The sequence below is a fragment of the Lithobates pipiens genome, unplaced genomic scaffold (assembly GCF_037356315.1).
Source record: "Lithobates pipiens isolate NorthernLeopardFrog02 unplaced genomic scaffold, aLitPip1_a1.2 Scaffold_16, whole genome shotgun sequence".
NCBI classification, from domain to species: Eukaryota; Metazoa; Chordata; class Amphibia; order Anura; family Ranidae; genus Lithobates; species Lithobates pipiens.
Window position 1 is genome coordinate 376,780,335 of NW_027507748.1, and position 27,523 is coordinate 376,807,857.

The 27,523-nt window shown below is 44.1% G+C and overlaps 1 protein-coding gene across 3 annotated transcripts in view; it reads right to left on the reverse strand.

The window, feature by feature from the left end:
* The window catches only part of LOC143982987 (transmembrane protease serine 11D-like), a 191,177-nt gene that overhangs the window by 84,713 nt on the left and 78,941 nt on the right, over window positions 1–27,523 (reverse strand). Inside the window, exon 1 of one of the 3 annotated variants that reach the window (XM_077482178.1) lies at window positions 13,921–14,192. The exons of the other annotated variants lie outside the window; for them this stretch is intronic. The gene's annotated coding sequence lies outside the window, so the exon portion shown is untranslated. Of the gene's footprint in view, window positions 1–13,920; window positions 14,193–27,523 lie in introns of those variants that run through there. 3 annotated transcript variants of the gene reach the window in all.

Below are 27,523 nucleotides of genomic sequence, written 5' to 3' on the forward strand. Positions count from 1 at the left end.
TACCATCCCCAGACCAATGGACAGACAGAGAGGACCAATCAGACGTTGGAGCAGTATATCCGATGCTTCACCACTTTTGTCCAGGATGACTGGGTATCGCTGCTACCACTAGCGGAGTTCACCTACAATAATGCCACTCACTCAGCCACAAGTCAGTCACCCTTCTTTGCAAATTATGGTTTTCACCCATCCTTCTTGCCCGACTTTCTTCCAGAGACCACAGTCCCTGCTGTCCAAGACACAGTGGATTTCCTCAACCGCAACAATAGGTTACTTCAAGAAGTGGTTACCAAGGCACAAGCAACAAGCAAGAGGGCTTTTGACAAGAAAAGAAGGGGTGAACTGATTCTCCACCCGGGAGACCGGGTATGGCTGTCTACTATGAATCTTATGTTGGCATGTCCCTCAAAGAAACTGGCACCTAAATTTGTGGGACCATTCCCAGTCAAGAAGAAACTTAATGAGGTTGCTTATGAATTATCTTTACCTGATTCACTTAAGATACATCCTGTCTTCCATGTTTCTCTCTTGAAACCCGCAGTCCCTGACTCTTTCCCAGGTAGAGTATCCAGGCCACCAGAACCTGTGACCATCAATGGCAAAGAGGAGTACGAGGTAGAGGCCATCATAGACTGTAGGAAAAAAAGGAATCAGGTACAGTACCTAGTTAAGTGGAAAGGTTATGGCCGAGAGGATAATTCTTGGGAGGCTAAACAGGATGTGCATGCCAGAGACTTTTTTCGCAGTCACCCACAGAAGAGAGACCCGTTGGGCACCCGGAGGTTGCCCGTAAGAGGGGGGCAATGTCATGGATCTGCCACCTAGGGGTTAAAATTGTGCAAACTAATTTCAGTGATTGGTAACAGGCTGCCTTATTTAAACACCTCAGCAGCACTGTGTCTTTGCTGTCTGGTCTGCAGCTCATACCTGTTCCTGTGACTTCCTGTTCCTGTGATCCGATCTGTTTCCTGTGTTTGACCCAGCTTGTTTGACTACGGTTGATCTCTGCTATCCTGACCCTGGTCTGCCTTGTAATCACACTCTACTCTACTCTGCATGATATCCTGTTGCTGAACATTGCCTGTATCCTGACCATTCTCTGCCTGTCGTCTATATTTACATCTGATCATCTGCTACCAAACCCGGCTTGTCTGACTACGTATTCAGTGTCTTCCCAGCTTACCAACCTGCTTCCTGTTTCCTGCTGCACCAGCTGAACTGACAAGACCAAGACGAACCAGGCACCCATACACCGCCAGGCTCTTGCGGCCACTGTTGCAACATCGGTGGCCCTTGAGCCGGGGTTATACAAGACAGCCTTCCCACTGAAAGTCAGGCTCATCCAGCAGGTACGTAACAGGCAGCTACAAAGGTAGTAACATCAGCCCGTAGACGAGGCCACCAGAATTGTTGGGAAATGGCCCAAAAAAGTTAATTCTTCCCAGGATGGCCAGCTGCCTTGGGAGAAAGGTAAGTCTGGGGCACAGCAGTACGGAGACTCTCTGGGACAAAGCAGTGGTCACAAGGTTTCTCAGGAGGAGCATGGACATGAGCGGCAAGAATTTTGTCACCCAAAGGAGAAGTAAGACTGGTGCGAACCGTTGCCAAGATACGATCAGGAGGAATCATAGGAACCCGAACCGACTCCGACTTAGAAGTGGAGGAAAATTGTTGTGACAAGGCATCAGCCCTTACATTCTTAGTACCGGGTAAGAATGAGACAATGTAATTAAAGCTCGACAAGAAAAGAGCCCATCGCCAACAGCTCTCTGTCACCAATCTCATAATTGCACTCAGTAGGTGACAATTTCTTGGAAAAGTAGCCACACGGATGCATAGAACTCTCAGAGTTAGGACATTGGGGGCGTGACTGAGACATGTAAGAGGACGTGCATCACGGAGCTCCTGCACTGATCCTGCACAGATCCTCTTCCCAGCCAGCTAATACACCCGAAATTGGGCTGACCTCAGCACAGGGGATCCCACTGGTGTGCCTGGAACCGCGGCCACGGTCCGTGGAGACTATGATGACCCGAAAACACACGGAGACCGGGACACCAGATTCCCAACATGGCACCGCAGCTCCTCTCTCACAGTGTGCTCGTGGCAAGGAGAAGCACAAAGATCCCGGTAAGGCTCCTAAGACCCCTACAAGCACAGTGAAAGACCCCCCAAGGGACATGTTATACTATGCTCAGAAAATAGTGCCCCAGACGGCCCAGGGGAGTGGGGAGGACATGTCTGCCACCCCTGCGGTGTTTCATACTCAGCAGGAGGAGGGGAGCGACGCACAGGGCCCTGTGGCGTCCCCCAGCCAGAGCCTTCCTGCTATGGAGGAGGAGGATGAGGGAGAGGAAGCAGCTCAGCCCTCCCTAGCAGACATACTGAGGGCAGTAAAGCGATGCACAGCTTCAGTTCATACTCTGCAGGATCAGTTTGGTGGTCTGAAGGAAGAACTGGGGTTTATTAGGCATGATCTACAGAAAACGAGGGAGAGCACCACCGCGGCGGAAGGCCACATCAGTGAGATAGAGGACAAGCTGACACCCCTGCTGAGAGACACACAAATTACAGCCAGGATTGCTAGAGCGAATGAACTGAAATCTGACGAAATTGAGAATCGCTTGAGACGGAATAATATCTGTATTGTGGGGCTCTCCGAGAAGACGGAGGGTAGGGCTGTGACAAAGATTTGTACTTGAGATGTAAGCTGCAAGTTGTACTCATATGTTTTTTGTTGTTATTCAATAAAATTTCTCTGATTTAAAAAAAGAGTTAGGACATTGAGACAGAAGGGTGCCAACTCCAGTCTCAGAAGCATCAACTTCTAGTATAAAAGGCAACGTAGGATCAGGATGTGCCAACACAGGAAGCCTTGACAGTCTCAAAGGCCTTAATGGACTCTGGAGACCAACTCCGTGGGTTACCGTCCTTTCTGGTCATATCAGTCAGGGACTTGACCAGAAACGAGATGTTACGAATAAACTTCCGATAGTAGTTGACGAAACCCAGGAAACGCTGCAGAGGACGTAAACCCACGGGTTGAGACCACTGTAGGACTGCCGAAAGTTTCTCTGGGTCCATTGAAAAACCAGCAGTGGAAATGACATAGCCCAGGAATGTAACCTGTTCATGATGGAACTAGCACTTCTCCAGTTTACAATAGAGATTGTTCTCTCTTAGTTTCTGAAGAACACGACAGACATCTGCTCTCCAGGGACTTTGAAAATATGAGAATATCATCAAGATAAACCACCACACATAACTGCAATAAATCTTGGAGGACATCGTTAATAAATTCCTGGAAAACTTCCGGGGCGTTACAAAGGCCAAAAGGCATTACCAGGTATTCATAATGGCCTGTTCTGGTATTAAACACAGTTTTCCACCTGTCGCCCTCCTTAATGCGCACAAGATTGTATGCCCCTCTCAAGTCAAGCTTCGTGAAAACCATTGCTCCCTTGAGGCGGTCAAATAACTCTGTAATCAATGGAATCGGGTAGGCATTTCTAATCGTGACATGATTGAGACCCCTATAATCTATACAAGGTCTCAGTTCACCGCTCTTCTTCTTCACAAAGAAGAAACCAGCACCAACAGGAGACGAGGATTTGCGGATAAAACCTTGAGAAAGTGCGTCAGCAACATACTCCTCCATGGCCTTATCCTCCAAGACTGACAAAGGGTAAACCCGGCCACGAGGAGGTATGGCACCAGGTTGAAGGTTAATTGTGCAATCATAAGACTGCTGTGGAGGCAAACTACTGGCTTGACCTTTATCAAAGACGTCGCTAAAATTGCGGTACTCCTCCGGCAGGTACTCCTCCGGCAGGGAGGGGAGTGAAGAGGTGCACAAGACCTTGGATACCTTTGTCTCACTGCATTGTGGTGACCAGGAAAGAACCTCAGCATGGAGCCAATCAAAAGAGGGGTTGTGCCTCTGTAACCAAGGATAACCAGCGGAAACCTGGGTGAGGAAATAACTTGGAATTGGATTATCTCATGGTGAGGGGCCCCTACGGTCATGGACAACAGAACCGTCTCATGAGTCACATGGGCAGACTGTAAAGGTCTCCCGTCAAGAGCCTCAATGGCAAGTGGAGTGTCACGCAGCTGCAGCGGAATCGAGTGCTGCAAAACAAATTCAGCATCAATGAACAGGCCTGTAGCCCCAGAGTCGATTAGAGACTATATCTCGATGGACGACCAAGAAAGGGTGACCGAAACCAGGGGCTTATCCTTCTGGATAACTGGGGACGAAACCACTCCACCTAAGATCATTTCATGACAGGACCTCAAGGTTCGGGCGTTCCCTGGACAGGTAGGACAAGACTTCAAAAAGTGACCTGCCTGGCCACAATAAAGGCACAATCTCTCCCTCCTCCTAAAGGCTCTCTCATCCGCAGAGAGACCCATGAAGCCCAGGTGCATGGGTTCCTCTTCACTGACCGACTCGGTACCAGGAGGCATGGGAGGTGAGGGAGGCATGGGTGGGACTACAAAGCTCGGAGGCAAATGTACAGGAGGCTTCCTCAAGTGCTCCTTAAGAGAAAGTCTTTCTCTGAGTCTGGAGTCAATGAGGATGGCAAATGAGATTAAGCTCTCCAGCTCAGTGGGTATATCTTGGGCTGCTATCTCATCCTTGATGGAATCCGAGAGACCATGAGAAAAAGCAGCCACGAGGGCCTCATTGTTCCAAGCAACCTCTGCTGCCAGAGTATGGAAACTCAATGGCGTAGTCGGCAACAGTTCTCGTACTCTGTTTGATGGACATGCTGGCAGCAGTAGTGGAGCGTGCGGGAACGTCAAATACCCTTTTAAAGGAGGCCACAATCTCAGGGTAACTCAAGACAACAGGTTTTTGCGTCTCCCATAGAGGGTTAGCCCAGGCCAAGGCTCTCTCAGAAAGCAAAGATATCATGAAACCTACTTTGCTTCTGTCCGTGGGAAACGCCTGGGGCAGCATCTCAAAGGATATCTCAACCTGATTGAGAAAACCTTCTGCATTGAACTGGGTTCGGCCCCAAATCGATGGGAAAGCGGAGTGGAACCAGACATACCTCTTATAGAGGTAGTACTCAAGCCAGGTGCCTGCACAGAGAATGGCACAGCAGCAGGGATGGCCTGCGACTCAGGTTGTACCGGAGCAGCCACAGTGGGGGATTCCAGGTGAGCCGTGTGGCTCAGGAGCTTTGTAATGCCAAGGCAAACTGATCCATGCGGTGATCTTGCTCATCCAATCTGGAAAAAATATTACCAACAAGTGGATTGACTATATCTTCTGAATTCATGGCCTTCGCCTACTGTCAGAAACCATGAATCAGACCGAGACAGAAGTACAATTAAATCACACTTATTTATTAAATAAAAATAAAAAGGTAAATAGAGAAAGCGTAGTCAAAGCATAGCCAGAGTCCCTTAACCGGATCAAGTAGTCAGCCAGTCCAGAGTTCAATAACCAGATCAGGTAATCAGCCAGGCCAGAAGTCAGGGATCCAAGTAGAGCAACAGCAAGCAGGATAAGGAGACAGAAGGGATGTCATCAATCCAGTCTTTGAACAGAACCGCAGGAGATGGTTTCTTGTGATGTGACCAAGGCGAAGGCAGATATGAAGTGAGCTGGACAGCTTTAAGTAGGCAGGTCAGACGAGCTGGATAAGGAACAGCTAGTAACTGTGGAGAGAGATGGGAGCTGGCAATTAGCTGACAGCTGAGCAGCCAGCCCAGACAAGGAAGGGCTAACCCAGCCCTGTAATTGGCAAATCAACAACTGGTAATACCGGTTCAACGGTGTCCACCCTGGAAACTCTGACATGGAAACAGGCTGAATATCCTACATGTGCTATGCACACTTGTCCAATCCCTATTGCCAAAGATGGTGCTGCATTACTTACAGTTAACCCCTTATATTGAGCGGTGGTTCTACCTCACAGATTCTACAAAGAATCACAAGTTACTCTTTACTGACTTCTTCACCTCTTTGGTTGTTTATTAACTGTCTGTCTTGAAGGTTTCTACAATGGATTCAGCCTTCACTATCTCGACCCGGGAAACACCATCTCATTTTCCTTTGGACATCCTCTTTCTGGAATCGCAACGTTATCCACTCTGGACCAGGTAATTTTGCATATCATTGTTATCCAGTCTCCCATTCTATAGCCTGTCTCCTCCAATACTATGACATGCCATTCAAAATTTCCTCGCTCAAAGTAAAGGGTCTGAACAGCCCCTTTAAACGACAAATGGCATGGAAAGAAGCAATGAGACTCCATAGTGACATGATCTGCTTCCAAGAGACCGACTTTGTCTCACACAGGACCCCTACATTCCAACATCGCAAATACCCACATATCTTTCAAGCCAACGGCTCCTCTAAAAAAATGGGAGTAGCAATTGCCATCAAGGACACTATCCAATTTAAAAAACTGGAGCTATTCCTATATGACGCAGGTAGATACCTAATCCTGGTATGCGAGATTAACAACTCCATATATACATTTGTCATTGTATACCTCCCCAACACAAAACAACAGACATTTCTGAAGAAAATTTGGAAGAAAGTATCAACCATGAAACAAGGGAATGTAATAATATGTGGAGATTTCAATGCAGTACCCAATAAAGACTTAGAATTCTCTAGCGATACTAGGCTCAAACAGCTAGGATCAACTCTGGGCAGCTTCATTTCTTCAACAGGACTGTATGACATATGGAGGTGCCAACACACGTCTGAAAAGGACTTTACATTTTTCTCTAATGTCCATCATACCTACTCTCGAATAGACTTAATTTTAACTGACAAATTTCTTTTTCAGAAAATTGTAAAGTCGGAGATTCACTGTATCACGTGGTCTCAATAATTTCTATCAGTGTGGGGATTCATCGTACCACAACCAGGGCACATAGATGGTGTAACGATATTTACACTCTATCTCAACCGACTCACTCAACCCAAATAAGCAAAGCACTAACAGAGTTTTTCAATTTGAATGCCCCATCGGTCAATGATCCCTTCACGCTATGGAACACACACAAAGTATATATCAGAGGCCTACTCATACAGTTAAATACAAGGGTTAAAAAGCAACATTAAAAACAACTCAATGAATTGCTAAATGAAATTAGTCGATTAGAAATTATCAACAAACAAAACACAACGCCAAAAACTAGGGAAGCTCTATTTCTCACAAGACAGAAATTACGAACCCACCCAACATGGCCCAACATGACTACCAGATGCGTTCCTTGAAGGCCCAATCCTATAAATATGGCAACAAAGCAGGTAAGCAGTTAGCAAACCAACTAAAAGAAAAAATTGCTAAAGAAAAAATCCACCACATTATGAATCCTAAAACTAAGTTAAAAGTCACAAATCCCAAGGAAATCGCGGACACATTCAGTGATTACCACGAGGAGCTTTATAACATTAATAAGGACCCTGACACTTACCAACCGAATGAGGATATCATTACCAATTTTCTAGCCTCTGTAAATTTACCCACAGTAACACAGAATGATAAAATGATTTGAACCAACCATTTACAATACAAGAAATAGAAAAGGCAATCAAAAACCTGCCCCACAATAAATCCCCAGGGCCATATGGGTATTCTTCTGAATACTATCAATTATTTAGTCACATTTGATCGCCATACCTGCATTGAATATTTGAAGAAGCAAGGGAATCGGCAAGATTCCCTCAAGAAATGCTAACGGCCACCATCATCACCCTCCCTAAGTCAGGCAAGGAACCCAGCCTACCTAAACTGATCAATTATGATCAAGTGGGATTTGTGATCAGCTGCCAAACTACAGATGCCACCAGGAGAATGGTCAATCTTCTCCACTTAATGGAGAGGAAAGGAGAGCCTTCTCTGCTCCTTACATTGGACACAGAGAAGGCTTTCAACAGGGTACACTGTGGGTATCTCTGCAAAGTGCTAGAAAAATTCGGACTGGTCGGCCTAATACAAAAAGCAATAATGGCATTATACTCATCCCCCCAGCCTTTGTTTTTACTGAAGGAATGTTCTCTAGAATGTTCAGAATAACAAATGGGACCAGACAGGGGTGCCCCCTATCTCCTCTAATTTTTGCACTTATTATGGAACCCCTACCAGAAAAAATAAGGTCTGACCCGAATATACAAGGCATTACAACCCATAATCATCAGCAGAAAAAATAAGGTCTGACCCGAATATACAAGGCATTACAACCCATAATCATCAACATACAATATCATTGTTTGCCAATGATGTCATCTTATCCCTATCTAACCCGATCCAATCACTACCTGCAGTTCATGACACATTACAGCTGTTCAGTAAAGTTTCCCTCTACAAAGTAAATACCACCAAATCCAGTATACTAGGTATAGCGGTGGCCGCCAAATTGGAAGTTACCTTGAAAAAAAAGAGCCTCCCGGGGGGCGTGGCTAGCCAGGAAGGAAGATGGACGCCTGATTCCTCAGCTCGTCAACCGGGAGCTTTTATCTCACGACTCAGGCCAACATCGACGAACCATCCGCGGGTATTCCGCACAGTAACGACCGGAGAAAACGATGAGCTCATCTCGGAAGAGACTCACCGATCGCAAACCTCAGAAACTCACTGAGTTTGCATACAAACCGGCGGATCGTTCCGCGCCCAGTCAAAATGGCACCGACCGGACTGCACGAAGCGAGGCATACAATGTTCCGAACGATCCAGCGATGGATACCCTGGACACAGGTACTCCTTCTTCACCCCCCCTTGACCAAATGCTCGATTCTTTACTGGATAGTCCGGCCAAAGCCAAAGTGCAGCTAGACACGCCACCGCAGCGGCCTTCCCACCCCCAAATTGAGTCCCAGGCTTCAACTCCTCTGTTTTCTGGACAGGCCCTGCAATCCTCCATGGCTGCCTTTCCCACAGCAGGCCAGCCAGTGCTGGACACAACTTTAAAGGAGATGCTCCTATCCCTCCAGTCTTCCTTAATGACTGATCTCTCCTCAATGTTCTCTAAAATCACATATGATTTTAACTCTTTATCTGACAGAGTGACTAAAACAGAAACGGCAATGGCTGACTGCTCCACTACAGTCAATGACATAATTGATACCTGTGAGGACCTAAAAGAAGAACAATCCTGGATAAAAGCCAAACTGGCCGACCTCGAGGACAGGTCTCGCAGGAACAACCTCAAGCTGCGGGGGGTCCCCGAAATTGTCCCCCCTACTGATTTACCACGCTACGCCAAAGAGCTCATTCGGGTTCTAATACCAGACATACCCCCACGCGACTTGATCATTGACCGCATTCACAGAATTGCCAAACCGCCCCACTTAGCGGCCTCGGTCCCTAGAGATGTTCTCTTGAGGATCCATTTCTACCACGTGAAAGAAAGAGTACTACTAGGCATGAAAGAAAAATCTCCTTTACCGTCTCCTTATACAGGAATCCAATTGTTCCCGGATCTCTCCAAATATACCTTACAAATGAGAAGGCATCTTAATCCAATCACCAAGTCGCTGCAAAACCACAAAATCCCCTACAAATGGCGCTATCCAGCCACACTCCTCATTGCCAAAAATGGTCACACACATGTGATTGGTACGCTTGACAAGGGCCTTCATCTCCTCCACTCCTGGGGTGTTGTGATCGAACCCCCCATCTCGATCAACCATCAAAGAGCTCAACCTGGGCCCAGTCGAAACCTTGACTTTAACAAATCCTAATGCCGCCTCACCTACTACTACTCGGCCGCTTTATGCTGTTCTGTTTCACGTTTTATTAGCTCCCGGGAGCTTTGATTTACCGACACCCCACCTTTCGTTTCCTGGATATCCGAACTGTTCAACCCCTATTTGGAGGCTTTAATAAGTGCTATTTGCACCCCTCCAACAAGTTTTCTTTGTATATTTTAATTTTCTTTTTTTTATTAATACCATTGCAAGTACATACAAAACTACCAACCCCGAGCAGCCTAGAGTTCTGAGACAGATTTGTATCACTGGGACACACTAGTACCATCAAATTTCACTCTCTGCCTCTGTTTTATTTTTAATTTAACCAGCACAGTATTGCTCTATCCACAGCTCAGAGATCACTTGAACTCCCGTCTCCTTTGACCGACACTTTTGTGCCTGGATTCGTATAGCTTTTGCTCAATACTGAGTTCCCCTAATCGTGAGGGATCCCAATACAATACTCCACTGATTGCTCACTTTCTCCAACACAGGATGTCACTCACCATTGTGTCTCTGAATGCCAATGGTTTAAACCATCCGGCCAAACGCCACTCACTGTGGAAAACTGCCTCTGACCTCCGTAGTGACATCATTTGCGTACAAGAGACCCATCTACTGCCAGAGGACACCCCGCTCTGCAAACACCATTTGTTTCCTCATGTCTTCCACGCCACTCATACCACCAAATCTAGAGGAGTTATGATCGCTGTCAAACACACTGTTGACTTCCAACTTCTAGATGCCACATCAGATCCAGAGGGCAGATACCTCATCCTCACCTGTAACATTAACCGAACAACCTATATGCTCCTTAATGTTTATGCTCCTAATTCCCTTCAATTGAGCTTCCTCCACAAAGTACTCCGACTCGCAAAACCTGATCAAAAACATTGATTCATAATGTGCGGTGACTTCAACTTGACTCCAGATCCACTGATGGATTCCACATCTACTGCTACAAGACTCGGGTCACCTCTGAGAGACTTCATTTCCAACCATGACCTTTACGACATCTGGCGTTGCCATCATGGCTCTGAACGAGACTTTACCTTTTTCTCCGCCAGGCATCGTTCTTACTCGAGAATAGATCTATTCCTATCTGATAAGTGGACCTTGCAAAAAATTGTAGATTCTGCAATCCACACCACGACTTGGTCAGACCACGCCCCTATTTATATTTCTGTCGATACTTCCCGTTCCTCCCCCACTGCTCACCTATGGAGAGCTAACAACTACCTCCTCCAAAACGATCAATACACATCAGAAATCTCAACCCATATTACAGATTATTTCCAGCTCAACAAGGGCACTGTGTCTGATCCAGGAGTGGTGTGGAGTGCCCATAAAGCATATGTGAGAGGGGTACTCATAAAATTGGGTTCCCTTCACAAAAAAAAGAGGACGCAACGTTTTGACGAATTAACAGCCCAAATTTCTGCATTAGAACTGAAACATAAATCAGACCCTAGTCACATATTGACAGACAAATTATTGTCCCTCCGTCAGGATCTCAGGACCCTTTTGCTCCACTCTTATGAACATCTCCTGAGGAAAGTGAAAGCAACGACGTACTCAACCTCTAATAAAGCAGGCAAAAAACTAGCGCAGCGCATAAAAGGGCGACGCCTTAAGACCAAAATTACCCATTTGATTCACCCCCATACCAAAATTAACCTTAGCGACCCCCAGGACATTGCTGACGCCTTTAGTTCCTATTATAGCGACCTGTACAACCTTGCACGAGACCCTACTATTCCACAACCTTCGCAAACTAATATCGACAATTTCCTTCAAAATCTAGACCTCCCCACTTTGACTGCAGACCAATTGAACGAACTCAATGCCCCGTTCTCCGAACAAGAAATTTTGGAAACTATCAAAACACTGCCAAATGGCAAATCTCCAGGCCCAGACGGACTCACTGGAGAATATTTTAAACAATTTGCTCCACTTCTAGTCCCCCATTTGACTGAACTTTTTAACAACGTTGCCTCCTCTTCTACTTTTAATAAAGAATACTTAAAAGCATTTGTGATAACTATACCTAAGCCAGGGAAAGAACCGAATGTCCTCCAAAACTTCCGCCCAATTTCACTATTAAATCAAGATCTGAAAATATACGCCAAAACTATTGCCCGTAGACTAATTAACATCATGCCCCACCTCATTCACGCTCAACTTAATCTACCAAGCACAATCAACAGGAACTCCTTCTCTGCTTCTCTCTTTGGATGCAGAGAAGGCGTTCGATAGAGTTCACTGGCCCTACCTCACCTCAGTCTTGAAAAAGTTTGGTTTTACAGGTCTTATATTAAATGCCATCATGGCACTATATTCTACTCCGGAAGCACAAGTCTTCACGGAAGGAATGCTATCCCGCCCATTTTCCATCACCAATGGTACCCGCCAGGGTTGCCCCCTATCACCCCTTATTTTCAACTTAGTTATGGAACCCCTGGCTGAACATATAAGGTCTCTCTCTACTATCACTGGTATAACAATTGGCCCTGTTTCTTACCCCTACGGGGTGCTACACTAGTGGGAATTCTGGTTACGTTTTCTCGGGTCATACTACTTACCTTGCTTTTCTTTTTTCCCTTTCTTCCTTTTTATTTCCTTATATACATTTTTGAAATACACTACCTACTGATGTATACGTATAACAGTGTTAAACAACTAAACCATTGTATATGTTATGTTTTGACGTCGCTGTTCGACGTACTGTGTTAATTGTACCTGTAACTCTATATTATACTCAATAAAAAACTTAAAGTCGAAAAAAAAAAAAGAGCCTCCCATAACCATGGACAAATGATTCTATCATCTATCTAGGAATAAAACTAACATTCTCCCTCTCAAGATTATATAACACTAACTACCTCCCACTTCTCATTTCAACAAGAACTCTCTAGACTTCAAAAACATTACTTATCTTGGTCAGGTCGCCTGGCAGCGTATAAAATAATACTTCAGCCAAAATTGATTTACTACTACAGAGCCTTACCTATACCTATACCCACATCTTTCTTTATGACAATGCAGAAGCAACTATTGAACTTTGTATGAGCAGGAAGTAGAGTCGGGTGTTCTCCCATCATTCAGCATAGGCATAAATCTGTGGGGGGCATGGGCATACCGGTTTTAAAGGACTACTGTATAGCAGTGGTAGAAAATCAACTCAAAAGTTGGTTCCAGAAACCCACCATTAAACCATGGTGCCAAATAGAACACATGTTGATGCATAACAAATCCCCACTTTCTATATTAATGGCCACTAATTTACTCTAAACAAGTGATTTATTAAATCACCCTACCATTCAAGCTGCAATCCAGGCCTGGAATGCTCTAAGCCCTAAAGGATTTGGAATACACTCCACCACTGGGATTGCCATTCCCCTCAAATCTCTTTGGTGGACGATTCCCAATCTAAGATTGAATACATGGATTAAGAATGGTATTAAGGATAAAATACTACCCTTCACAGCTATACAATGTAAGTACCAAATTCCATAAACTGAATTTCTCACCTACACACAGATAGCTTCCTATTACCAAAAAAACAAAATTACTCATGTACCTATCATGGAAAAAGCATGGACCTTTATCCAGTCTTGCAACCAGAAATTAAAAGGCATATCATTAATTTATAAAACATTAAACTCTAAGGACACATTCACCAAGTACACTCCATTATTAAAATGGGGAAAAGAGTTGGGGAAAGAGTTCTTGGCACTCCAATGGAAGAATGCAATTAAATGCAACCTCCAATTCTCGAGATGTTCTAACTATGAGGATCTGGCCCAGAAACTTACGCAAAGGAGGTACATAGTTGCTAAATTTTCAAAAGATGCGATGAACCTATGTTGGAGAGGTTGTGGAAAGGTGGGAACCCTAACACACATGATATGGTCCTGTGTTTGTCTTCGTAACTACTGGACAGAAATATTCAAACTAATCTCAAAGGTGACAGGTACCCACATTAAACCGAATATCGAACAAGCTATTCTAAATATAAATATCACAAATCTTCCTAAAACTATTAGGTCCATTACGACCAACATATTACTAGCAGCACGCTCTGCAATTATGTACAGATGGAAATCCTCTGATATTCCCAAAATAAGAGATATAATTTCAAAACTAAACACAATAGCTGAATACGAAAGAATATTGGCAAACAGAGATGGTAATACCTCTAAATTCGAAACCAATTGGTCCAAGTGGAGATCCTTTTTCTGTACTTCTTGTTAATTGCTTAGTTGTCTATAAATGACATCTTTGTTTCTTTTCTTTCTTTCCTTTATTTGACTTAATATTAAGTGTAATTGCCTCTTGATGCTGCTTTTCACATGCTGATAATAGGAAGGGGCCGAGCTGGGAGATTCACCCCCTTTCCAGACACAGCATGATCCCACCGGGCTGTGTGGGGGTCGGTTTCCTCGACCAGTGGCTTCCTCAAATTAAATCAAACCGTATTGTTGCAAGGAGAAGGGTTACATTCCTCTTTAGGGGCAAAGCTTGACATTCTTTCCCTATTAATAATTAAATAGATGTGGATGGAACTTATTATGTGAAAAGAAAAGGTGATTTATGTTGTTTCATTTCAATGGAATTGTTTTGTGTATCTATCGTGTACCATTTTCTCTCTTATCGTCAATAAAAATAAAAAGCACAGTAAAAACAAAACCACACACACAACAGCGATATTGTTAGAATGATTGAGAGAAAACAGATGAGCCACCAAACACATGTATAAATAATACAAAATATATATATATATATATATATATATATATATATATATATATATATACTGTATATATGCAAAAATATGTGAATATGGAGGAAACTCAAAGCTAGTCTCAATCATAGTAATGGGTCAGGTCCCATTCAAAATGTAACCCAATTGGGATTCTGATTTGGAGGGTAAAAATCCAGAAAGCCTCCCATTTGTACAGGAGTCTGAAGCTGTCACCACCCCTCCTAGGGACTACTACTTTCAATGCCTTATATTTAGAACAATAATTTATATATTATGGTGTTCGGGCTCAAATTTTAGGCCATATATTTTATATTAGTTTCATTGAACTGTATCTGAATGAGCAAAAATAATTAATTCAGATAAGAAACATTTATTTAAAATATTTATTTTAAAATATCATTGTTTTATGTATTTTAGACATTTTCCTCAACATATGACTGACAAAGTGCTTCAAGAACACCCTTTCTTTCTCTTCGTATAATAGACCCCTGGATAGTAAAAGGTGGAGGTTTAGATATACTGAATTTTGGTAGAAGTTTTCTCAGCTTACCTCTTAACCCCTGTACACACGGTCGGACATTCTGCCAACCAAATCCGTTGGATTTTGTCTGACGGATTTTGTCCAACGGATTGTGTCCGAAACTGTTGCATACACACGGTCGGACCAAGTTGTCGGAATTTGCGGTTGCCAAGAATGCGGTGACGTAAGCCGTGTACAGCGGGACTAGAAAAGGGAAGTTCAGCACCACGTCCGGCACCCTTTGGGCTCCTTCTGCTGATCTCGTGTTAGTAGAAGTTTGGTGAGAGACGATTCGCGCTTTTCAGATTTGTGATTCAGATCGCTACTGCACTTCGGTTTGTGCTTTTCTTTGCGTATCTGATAATCAGTGTGTGCAGTCAGTAAGTATTTGTTGATCATTGTGGACTATATTTTGGTATAGTATGCTTTGAAAGGCATTTTTTATTGTCTGCTTGCTTCTGCTATTCAGGTCGTTCTTTCAGGCCTTGCGGTTTATCGGTGCTTTCTGGTGTCCGTTCTGACGAGCCAACCATTTTCAAACCATGTTTCATCAACATACTCATCGTAGAGTTTGCGCTGTGCAGGGGCTTCGTGTTGGGGTTGTTACTTTGACACAAGCCCGGTCCATGAACAGGGAGGGGAGGCGTTTGTGGACCAAGAATTAGTTGCGCCAGCGTGACCAGTTCTCGCACATGCCTTTGCTCCGTGAGATCCGGCACAATAATCTTGATTATTTCAGGAATTATCTCCGGATGACGGAACCCGTTTTTCACCGTCTGCTGGCTTTGCTGACCCCTTATATCACCAGGCAGGATACCTGCATGCGGCAAGCCATCACTCCGGAGCAGAGGCTCATCGCCACGTTGCGCTACTTGGCGACTGGGAGCAGCCTTCATGACCTCAAGTTCTCTACAGGCATCTCCCCCCAGGCTCTGGGGATCATTATTCCAGAGACCTGTTCTGCCATCATTCAGGTCCTGCAGAAGGACTATATGAAGGTAAGTTTTATCCTTTAACATCACATTCTATGTATTTAATGCTTGCTAATGTCTTGCATTTCTTTCCTCATTCCCTAATTACCATCATTGCAATATGCTCTAATTCATATGCTCTGCCCCTTTGTCCTCATGCATATTTGCCTCACTAACTTCCCCACCATGCTCTTCAAGGCCCATAAAACTATAGTCTAGTCACTTACCAATGTCTTTTGTCAGCTCCATAGTATTACTTTCCCCTAAACACCCCCTAAAATGTCTACAAATGTGATGTGTGTGCTTCAATTCATGCAGAGTGACATTTTTCTTTTTTTGGGGTTGTGCCAAACTCATTAAGAACCCCCCCCAACTGCTAGCTCAGCTGATAGCAATCCTCTGATGACTTTACCAAACCCAATACACACTCTACCTACCTTTTTGATGCTCAATTTTTTTTTTTTTAAACCTATTAATTATCTGGCTATGTAATAGCATAATGTCAAAAAGTGCTTCGATTTTGGTTTCTTTTTGGTATTATGACACTTCTTTCCTATCCGGTGGGCTGCCAATAGTGTAACTAAGGAGGGGCTTCCCAAAGTAGCACACATTATTTAGCCATTCAGCTCTCAATCAAGTGGATAGGGTTACCTGTCCTAAATATCCCCCCTCATTTTTTAGCAAGGGCCCATCAGATGGGGGATATGGGGGGTGGGGGAGGGATGGGGGGGGGGGGGTGATGACTCTCATAAGGGGACCTTAGACTTTAGGCTTTAAATACTCCGTTCCCAAAATGTTATACTAATTTTGACCAAAAATGTTGGTGTCTAATCTGCTTGCAATGTTGATTTGTCAAATTACAAATTTTTGTTCTTGTTTCACTCCACAGTGTCCTTCAACGCCACAGGAATGGCAGACTGTGGCCTCCCACTTTGCCAGTCGTCGGGACTTTCCCAATTGTGGAGGAGCAATAGATAGGAAGCACGTCCGCATCGTCCCACCACCCAACTCGGGGTCATACTATTATAATTATAAGGGGTTTCATAGTATCGTGATGTTGGCGGTGGTGTCTGCGACATATGACTTTTTGTATGTGGACGTTGGGCAAAATGGACGGATGTCGGATGGTGGAGTCTTCGCACGGACGGAGTTCTACTGGCGTCTCCAGAGTGGCAGTTTGGGCTTGCCACCCCCAGAGGAGAATCAGGAAGGACTCCCGTTTGTCTTTGTCGCGGATGAGGCGTTTTCCCTGGCGAACCTTCTGATGCGGGCTTTCTACATGAGGACCCTCACCCCAGAGCAGAGGATTTTTAATTTCCGCCTGTCCAGAGCCGAAGAGTGGTGGAGAACACTTTTGGTATACTGGCCAGCCGGTTCCACCTTTTTCTTACGCCTATTCACATGGCAGAATACAAACTGAATCACATAGTGCTGGCGTGCTGTGTCCTGCACAATTTTATGAAAACAGTGCAAACCCAAGTTCAGAGCGAGATGAGGGGACAGTCTCTTCTTCAGATAATCTTATTATGTTGTGGGTCTGCTACACACACACCTTCTTTTTGTAACTAATGTATGTAGTGCATTACTGACCAAAATCGTGCTCATTTTCTGCACCATGCCAGGAAAATGGCATGATTGTCCAAATTTACACCTCACTGTGGGTGTTTTTTTCTAAAGGCACATCCACTATGCACTACAAATTTTACTACAAATACATTTTTGGTACAATGAAAAAGGAAGCCACACATTGTTGATAATTAAACTTTTTAATACAAGCACATTCCATGTGCGTTTCGAAAAGGTTTTTACAACAAACCAAGAAATTGTGTGTATCAAAAACAGAGTTTAATCAAAATTTGGTTTACTTGGTGTTTTTGTGTAAGCAGGCATGTATCAAAGCGTAAAATACAGAACACAGGAACTTACAAAGTTCAATTTTGAAAAGTGAAGACAATATCAGACATGAGTATGTACAAACTGAGCTGATATTGCCTTCATCACATGGGGTGTCACCCCTGAAAAATCCAAATTTGGAAGATGCACACAGTGTGTCAACATGTGCTATCTCCCATCATGGGGGATCAATGTACATGTTTTGGGGCTGCAACCCCTTCATCTCTGACACTTTCCACAAAACACGTGCATTGATCCCCCATGAAGGGAGATAGCGCATGTTTACACACTCTGTGCATCTTCCAAATTTGTAATTTCGAGAAATACAAAATTTTTGGTTTAAAATATCAAAAATATTTCACACTCTCCCCAAAACATCAATGATGTTCTTCATTTTATTTTTAACATCATTGATGTTTTGCTGTATATTTTCCAAATCCCGATTGCACCCCATTATCTCCCCAATCTGGATCTGGGCACTTTCACTGGTAAAACGGGAATCTTCTTCTTCATGAAGGTGGACTTGAAACATCCAGATAGCCATTGTTTGCTCCAATTAATGACTCACATAGAAACAAAAACCCCCCTTGCCATAGAATCCGTCTAACTGATCTGGAAGTAATTTGCAGGACGTCCTGTACTTGGTTGACATCTCGATAGTATTTGAAGTACTCTTCAGACATACTTATATTTTTCTAAATGGCAGGCATTTTGATCCTCGAACTTACACCTCACTAGATTGCTATATCATCAAGTTTGTTCACCCCTGATGAAGGTTCTGAATTATCAGCAACTGGAAACGCGTCGGGTGTGGGTGATATAGGACAAGCATTATTTTAATCATATTTTGTTCTGTATATATGTTTGTTTATTTATTAATATACCAGGAGGACATTGTTTAGCCCATTTGCACTTCCTGGTAATATTATGTACATTGTGTAATTTATGAATAAAAATTGTATATTATTGTGTCCATTTGTGTCCGGAGTTGATGGTCATTTAAAATCCTACCCACTCAAGGGGAAGCCTTTTTTTTTTATAAGTATATAGGGATTGGACCACTTCACCGTTATTTGACCCATTTTCAGTTCTTTTCTTGTTTATCGATAAATACAGAGACATGCCCTTCCTCTGGCAAGCAACACACCCACTATATAGTAACAGACAAAAGAGGCAGGCAGCAATGTTGCAACTGGTTGAGTTTGTGAAGCCGGTGGTCCCCAGGGCAGATGTCAACTATTTAAAAAAGAAAATTGTTAGCCTCAGGAGTACATATCTGAGGGAGAGGAACAAGGTGCTGAAGTCCATGCAATCTGGAGCTGCAGCAGATGATGTTTATGTCCCCACCCTGTGGTATTATGACAGGATGCATTTTCTGGCAGACCAGGCTGAGGTCAGAGAATCCCTCTCTACTCTTCCTTCCAGGCATCGTTCTATGCTCCATTCCACACCCGATGAGTCTTCTGACGCCCAACCTGGGCCTTCCACTCAGGAAGAACTGGAGGAGCCCAGCTGGAGCCAGGTATAGTATTGTTGTACATATTTGTGGAGTCAAAATGAATGATGTTAACTTGATTTTTGCTCCCTAATTGCTGAGTTTTGAAAGTGTTTCACATATCAATAGACAGTAGTGGCCAAAACCTTGGGGACAAGAAAGAAAAATGCTGGGCTCAGAATGATAGTCTTTTCTATTGATTAACAATTTGCAACAGTGTTGATATGAAAATTGTGTGTGTTTGATGAACCAAAAACTCAAACTATGTCCCTTTTTCGTACACAGGAAGAAGGAACAGGAGGGTTTGGAATGCAGCAGCCAGGAGGTGGCTGTGAAAAGTGGCAGCCAGGAGGAGGCGGGGGTAAGCAGCAGCCAGGCGGTGGGCAGCCAAAGGAGCCTCACTGAATGCCAGGTCCCTCCCCTCCGCCTTCCACGCAAAAGGGCAAGAAAGGGGGGGAATGTTGAGGAGTCGGCCCTGAGGCTGATTGGTGAGGCTTCTGCGGCACTCCAAGCAAAACCCACCTACCAAGAGTCCTTTGCAGCCATGGTTGCGTGCAAGCTTGATAAAATGGAGCAGGGGCAACAAATCTTGTGTGAGGAGGTTATTCTCCACACCCTTAACAAGGGTCTGTTGGGCCAAATGACACAAGAAACACACTTGTGTGGTTTGGCCCATGCCCCTGCTCCTCCTCCTCCTTCTTCTGCCACACCTCCAGCACCACAGCCACAGCCTGGAAGGAAGCGTGGAAGGAAGACCAGAGTGTGATGACCTGGGTTCAGTCTGGTCTGACAGAAGATGCAGCCTGTTGTAGTACCACAGCCTGGGAACATAGATGTCATCTGCTGCTGTTCCGGGTTTCTTGGACTTCAGGACCAGACTTCTCTCCCTCAGACATGTATTCCTCAGGCCACCAATTTTTGCGTTTAAATAGTTGATGTGTGCCCTGGGGGCCAAAGGCTCCGCTAATCTCCCCAGTTTCAACATCTCTGCCTCCCTCTTTATCTGTTACTGACACCTAAATAAAGGTATTTTTTGTTTGAAGAAATACTTGCGTATGTGTTTTCCTTCCAAAAGGCCAGTTTATTTGTGAGCCGGCAGGTACATTTAAAAAAAAAACAAAGTGAAATGAATAACAAGGGGTAACAACAATAAACAACCTCCTGTAGATTAAAAAAGAAAAACAAAATATCAAAAATAGAATAATGTTGTTGTGGTAAGTTTACACACCAAAAAAAAAACCAAAAAAAGGAGAAATGAGCAAACTGTCTTTAAAGGACATTTTTAGGGAATCCAAAAAAAAAAAACATCCCAAAAAGAATAAACAAAATCTAAAATTGTGTAGATGTGACGCAAACTAAAATTGTATTGCTGAAATGGTTAAAAAAGAGTAATGAAATACGTTCGGGAGAAGTGTGTGTGACTATGAGCAGCAAAAGAAGTTCCTTCTTGCAGCATTGTAAAGAACAAGAGAATGCGCTTCATGAAAGAATTTTTAACATTGCAGCGTGACGAATGTGCTATATCGCTTACGAGCAGTAGTTTTACCTGAACGAACGCTTCCGTGTCGGAATTTGAATGTGAGCATGCGTCGCACCTTGTCCGTTGGAGTAGGCTACACATGATCGGAGTATGTCCGATCGGACCAGTTTGTCGGAAAATATTTCCAGCAAGTTGGAAAATTGGGTCCGTTGGATATTCCGACGGAATCAGTCCGATGCATACCACACACAGTCGGATTATCCGACAAAACAGTCCGATAGGACACATTCCGTCGGAATCTCCGACCGTGTGTACAAGGGCTTAGAGGGATAATACTTTTATAAATGAATGTACAATTTATGTGCCTACATTGTAACTGACTCTAATGCCGCGTACACACGAGCGGATTGTATGGCGTACTTAGTCTGTCATACAATCCGACGGACAATCCGTCGTAGTTTCCACTGAACGGACTTGACCACACACGGATGCACAAACAGTAATAGGAAATAGGAAGTCCAAGACACAGCGAAGCACCCTTCCGCCGTGTAAATCCTTTCTGGGCATGCGCCATTCTTAGGCCGCGTACACACGGGCGGACTGTCTGCCCAACTTAGTCCGCTGAACAGTGTTTCAGCGGATAATCCGCTCGTGTGTGGGCTTCAGCGGACTTTTTCAGCGGACAGTCTGACAAACAAAGTCTTACGGAATTTCCGTAAGACAGTCCGTTCAAACTTGGTTTTGTCCGTCCAAACTTGGTTTCAGCGGACAGTCCGCTCGTGTGTAGGCAAGTTGGACGGACTAAGTATGGCGCATGCTCAGAAAGGGTTTACACGGCCGAAGGTTGCATTGCAGTGTATAGGACGTCATTTTTCTAGTCCCGTCGTATGTGCTGTACACGTCATCACGCACGCTTTCAGCGGACTGTCTGCTCATCGTGTGTGGTCAAGTCCGTTCATGCTAATTTTGAACGGACTGTCTGTCGGATTGTCTGCCGAACTTAGTTGGGCAGACAATCCGCCCGTGTGTACGCGGCCTTAGTCCGTCAAACTAGCATACTGCGACCGTATTGTCCGCTGCACGCTGAAAAAGTCCACTGAAGCCCACACACGAGCGGATTGTCCGCTGAAATGTGTTTCAACGGACTAAGGTCGCCATACAATCCGCTCGTGTGTACGCGGCATAAATGTAATCCATCATATAAACACATCCTTTTGCCACAGTTCACCATTTTTTTTAAATAAAGGTGTAATGTAGAAAATGCAAAAAAATAAATAAAAATTGTTAGGTCTTACTTTCTTGAAAGCCTTAATAAAATCAATGGGGGAAAATGTAAAAATAAGGGTCAGAGATGTTTTACCTGTGAGAAACGCAGGAGCAGCCTATTCGAATTATTGATCTGCAGTGTCCACAAAAACTCTAACTGCACCATCCGCACAGATACGAAACAAGATTTTTATAGCCCAGATGAAACAAATGTTGCCTATTTAAAAAAATGTAGCATCATTCACTTTAGTTTATTTTATGTATTAACACAAATGAGGCTATTATATAAACATAGTATCTTTTTAGTTCTTAGAAAAGTTTGGACAAGATACAAATATTGGCCAGTGAAGTACATACTATCCATGCTTCTAGTTAGTTGCCTTCCAACAATCTGCATGTAGCAGTGTGAGAGATAAAGATGGAAATGGGATACAGTGATGCAAAATATATGATAGGTAGTGATGCAAAATATACACCAGTTCCCTTTTTCTTAGAAAATAAACTGATTTAACCACTTTCAGACCGGACCAATTTGCTGGTCAAAGACCAGACCACTTTTTGCGATTCGGCACTGCGTCGCTTTAACTGACAATTGCGCGGTCGTGCGACGTGGCTCCCAAACAAAATTGATGTCCTTTTTTTTCCCACAAATAGAGCTTTCTTTTGGTGGTATTTGATCACCCCTGCGGTTTTTATTTTTTGCGCTATAAACAAAAATAGAGCGACAATTTTGAAAAAAACGCATTATTTTTTACTTTTTGTTATAATAAATATCCCCCAAAAATATATAAAAAAAATGTTTTCCCTCAGTTTAGGCCGATACGTATTCTTCTACATATTTTTGGTAAAAAAAATCACAATAAGCGATTATTGATTGGTTTGCGCAAAAGTTATAGCGTTTACAAAATAGGGATAGTTTTATAGCATTTTTATTAATAATTTTTTATTATTTTTTTTTTTACTAGTAATGGCGGCGATCTGCAATTTTTATTGTGACTGCGACATTGTGGGGGACCCATCGGACATTTTTGACACATTTTTGGGACCATTGTCATTTATACAGTAATCACTGCTATATAAATGCAGTGATTCCTGTGTAAATAACACTGGCAGTGAAAGGGTTAACCAGTGGGTGGCAGTGTAGGGGTTAAGTGTTCCTAGGGGTGTGTTACTAACTGCGGGGGGGTTGGGCTTTCATTTAGTGTACACTGATCTCTGCTCCAATCATATGGAGCAGAGATCAGCGTCACTAGTTGCTAGGCAGAATGGAAAAATGTTGTTTACACAGCATTTCCTCCATTCGGCCGCTCCGTGAGACGATCGCGGGGATGCCCGCGGCGATCGAGTCCGCGGGTCCCGCGACCGGACTCACGGGGGTCCCGACCAGCGCGGGAGCGCGCCGCCGGCGGCGCGCTCCCGATGGCAGGGCGGCATCGAATATTGGACGTACCTGTACGCCAATATGCCTGCCCGTGCCATTCTGTCGACATACATCGTCGTGCGCTGGTCGGGAAGAGGTTAACTGAATAAAATCTTTTAAAAAAAAATCTGTATACCTCATTAAAGCTAAACTCTAGGCAAGCAGCTAAAATACAATTGAAATGTGTATACAGGAACTTCTTAACTTCCAAAGGATATGTAAATTTGACTAGCCAGTCCTGAGATTTAAACAACCCTGCTGAATAGTACAGACTGATTGTCACTCCTCCCTATTGAATTTAAGCAATCCATGTTAAATACATGCTTGACCCTAGCCAGTGACTGAACAGTGAAGAAGCATTCCTCTCTGTTAGTTTGTTCCTTGTTAGTACATGGTATGGAACAGGATTGGCACAGAAGACTTTAAGTGACAAACACAACATCACAAGCAAGCATAGTGTAGTAAGGCCTTTTGGCTAAGATCAAGTGTAGTATCTGTTCTTATTAGTTGCCAGGAGGTGGCGCTTGCTTCCGTCCCTGCTCTATGGCGAAGTGGAGCAGGGGTGGCAGTTGCTATGCAAAACCTGCTGGCGTGAAGGTAACCTGGTGTGGTTCGTAGCTGAAAGGGAAGCCTTTTGATGAGGTTGGAGAACCACTGGTCGGCACCAGTGGAGGGGACCCTGGCCTTCTGGCCTGGATTGGGGCAGCTCTAGCTCTGGTCAGTTTTTCGGGAGGGAACGCTGGTTCCTCTTTCTCCCACTGGGGGAATGACCGGTACTTCCCGAATGTAATTAGGTAGGAGTGATGGTAAAGGGCTCTCACTAAGCTCCTGGATCTCCATGCCTTTCTGGCTGGGGTGGGGGCTGCTGTGGTATGGGCTGGGGGGGGGGTGTCGGGATTCTTTTGAAAAGCCTGTGGTGATGTGCCCCTGAAGTGGCAGTTCAGGGGTGCCTTACTTTCACTGTGATTTTTGGTACCTTGGTCACCTCACCATAACACATGCCTTTTCACACCTGCCTCTAGGGCCGGGCCTTTTGGCTAGGACCAGAGGAATTTTTGATTCCTGACCAGAGGGCCTGGTCATTGTGTTACACTATGGCCACTCTTTTCACTCCTCTCTTCACTATCCCTTCCCCACTTTATTTATTTATTTTTTATGTGTGTTGTGTGTCACTTTTTTTGTTTGTCACTGCTTGTGTGGCGAGTAGGGTATCGGTCCTCGGGCCAACCCTGAATGTCTTGTGGGAGGGTGGACATAGGCCTTCTGGCTTGGATTGCTCTCTCTCTTTGGGGGTCTCCCTTCAGGGGAGCCCCTACCCAAGTACCTGGGTGGGTCTGTTTCGGCAGACCTTCCAGAGAAAGGCAGTTGTCTGCTTTCGGACAGATGGGCCATGTATGGTACTTCAGTCCCCGTCTGGAGCCTAACGCCCCGGGGAATCAGGGTAAGGTCCTTCCTAAGGTCCTTTTGTGTTCACTCTTGATGTGTGCGCACTTTTTTTGGCACCGGGTGGAAGTTTTTGGGTGTGTTTTGCACGCCACAGGCTTTTTAAAAAAAAAAAGTAGTAAATAAAACGTGGGTAAAAGTAATAAATTCACATTAGTATAAAAACTATAACTATGCCATGGAGGGTAATCCCTATAGGTGGCCAGAGGTCAGTAGTCATGTTGCCTAACAGACTTAGATGCTAAGGAACCAACACAAAGAAAGCCAATGTCCAGCAAGCAGCGGAAACTTGGGACTTCTCTTCCAGCGGTGGCACAGAGGTCTTTGTTTTTCTTTTAATTCCAATTTTTACACGAAAACTAGTTTACCAAATATGAATAATGTAACAGTTGTTCAAATTACTGTTTTGGGACGAATTTGATCTTTAATGGAGCAAGAGTTAAAGTGGTTGTAAACCCTTACAAACCACTTTGACCTACAGGTAAGCCTAGATTAAGGCTTACCTGTAGGTCTAAGCAATATCTCCCAAACCTATACGGTTTAGGAGATATTTGCCCGAAGACGGGCACCGCTATCTACGGCTCATGCGCCGTAGACAGCGGCGCGCAGGCGCACTGAGCGGGGCATCGTCGATGACGGCAATGCCGCGAGTCTCGGCTCCTGTGCGCATGCGCGGGAGTGACGTCATCGCTGCTCCGGCGAATCACAGCGCCGGAGCAGCGAGACCCATGGAGACCCACCAAGAAGATGGACGCTTGGAACTACAGGGGACAGCGGTGACTTCGCTGGCTCCTGTGTCAGGTAAGTGACACATAATGGACTACTATGCGATGCATAGTAGTCCATTATGCTTTGCCTTTACAGGGAATGAAAGAGGAAGTAAACTCATCAGGGTTTACTTCCTCTTTAAGCTCTCTGGTTTGGCGTGATAAAGGGAGTCAGTTGCACTAGTTGCATTTGAAACAGTTAATTATTTTATTAATAACTACATTAATTAATTAAATCGTGTTTTATTTGCCATTTAGCTTTGCAATATTACACAGAATTTTGATTTCAAAATGGTCCTTTCCTGATTTCAAGCATATTCTTACTAGACATCTGTTGTGTATTGTTCATGATGAACTGAAATTTGAAACGGTACATCTTGTGCCTTGCTCTGAAGCAGTTATGCAACCCTTTTTGTGATCTTTCCAACTGTTACACAACTACTAAATTATTTTATTTGGAGCTGCCAGTATGGGAGAGGCATAGACAGCTGTTGTTACATATAGCAGTTTATGAAAGCAGATGTGAACTAAAATACAGTTTAACAAAGGATTATATATCTGATTTTTTTCTTCTTTTTTTACAATCCTTTAATTTTTATTAGATACTGTTTCACCTTTTGCTGCCTTTTTTGGATATTAGCACTGCTGATCTACTGCAGCATATTTGCAGCCACTGCCTGTCTACATGTATGCACTGTATTTTTGGGATTCTGTAAAAGCTTCGTGCAGCAGTCAGCCTATATGTACCTCAACAAGAGTGATTTCTAAGTATGTTTGAGCAGGTTGCTCTCTGTGTTTGGAATGTTTATTGACCTAATTGATCAGCAGGCCTGGAGATGCATGTTGGAAGTACTGTTAAAGTGTCAGTAAACCCAGAATTTTTTCAAATGGTTCTTGATTCAAAAGCTCTTACTCCTTATTCAAAGTGGCAATGATATTTTGTTTGTTCTTCCACTTTCTGCACTGCCAATCTTACTGCACATTCCCCAGTTCTTCCATCAGTGGAGAGCCCACTCTCCTTCTGCCTGTGGGACAGCTTCAACACTCTGAGTGGTGGTAGTCCCCTTTTGATCACTCTCCCTCTGCTTATGGAGCATTTTATAGCATTGTGAGTGACAGCGGACACTTTTCTTTATGTATTCACATGCACTTTTTTGGTTCACTTTTGTGTGTTTTTGCGCACCACACTGAGAGTTCAGAAAAGAAAAAAGACAACAGCCTTCAGCCTGTGGGGAAGCTCTAGTATTATGACAGTGGTCACCTGTCAATGCTGTGGCTCCTGTATTGTGACGGACAGTGCTCCCCTGTCAAAGGTGTGGCTTCAGCATTGTGAGTGACAGTAGTCCCCAGTCAATGGTGTGGCTCCTGCATTGTGAGTGACAGTGGTCCCCTGCCTATGGGGTGGCTGTCAGGAACCATAAACCAGACGGAGACAGTGCAGTTAAAATCACACCTTTAATTAAATGAAATTAAAATAACAGTTCAGGAATGTAGTCAAAAACAGAAGCCAGGGTCTGGAAACTAGAAGTCAGCATAGTGAAGAGCAAAAATCAGGAACAGGAACTGAAGCAAAGTCAGCCAGGCCAAGTCAAACACAGGAACACAGTAACGAATGCACTTAGAGATCATAGACCACACAAGGGCAAGCAGAAAAAAAGCTAATCTGCTTAAATAGCAAAAAGGGGCTGACTGTACGCTGGACTAGTGAGGCATGTTAATGGTAACCAGGTGAGTCACTGTGTAACAATGATTGGCTGGTAATTAAAGGAATAGTTATGT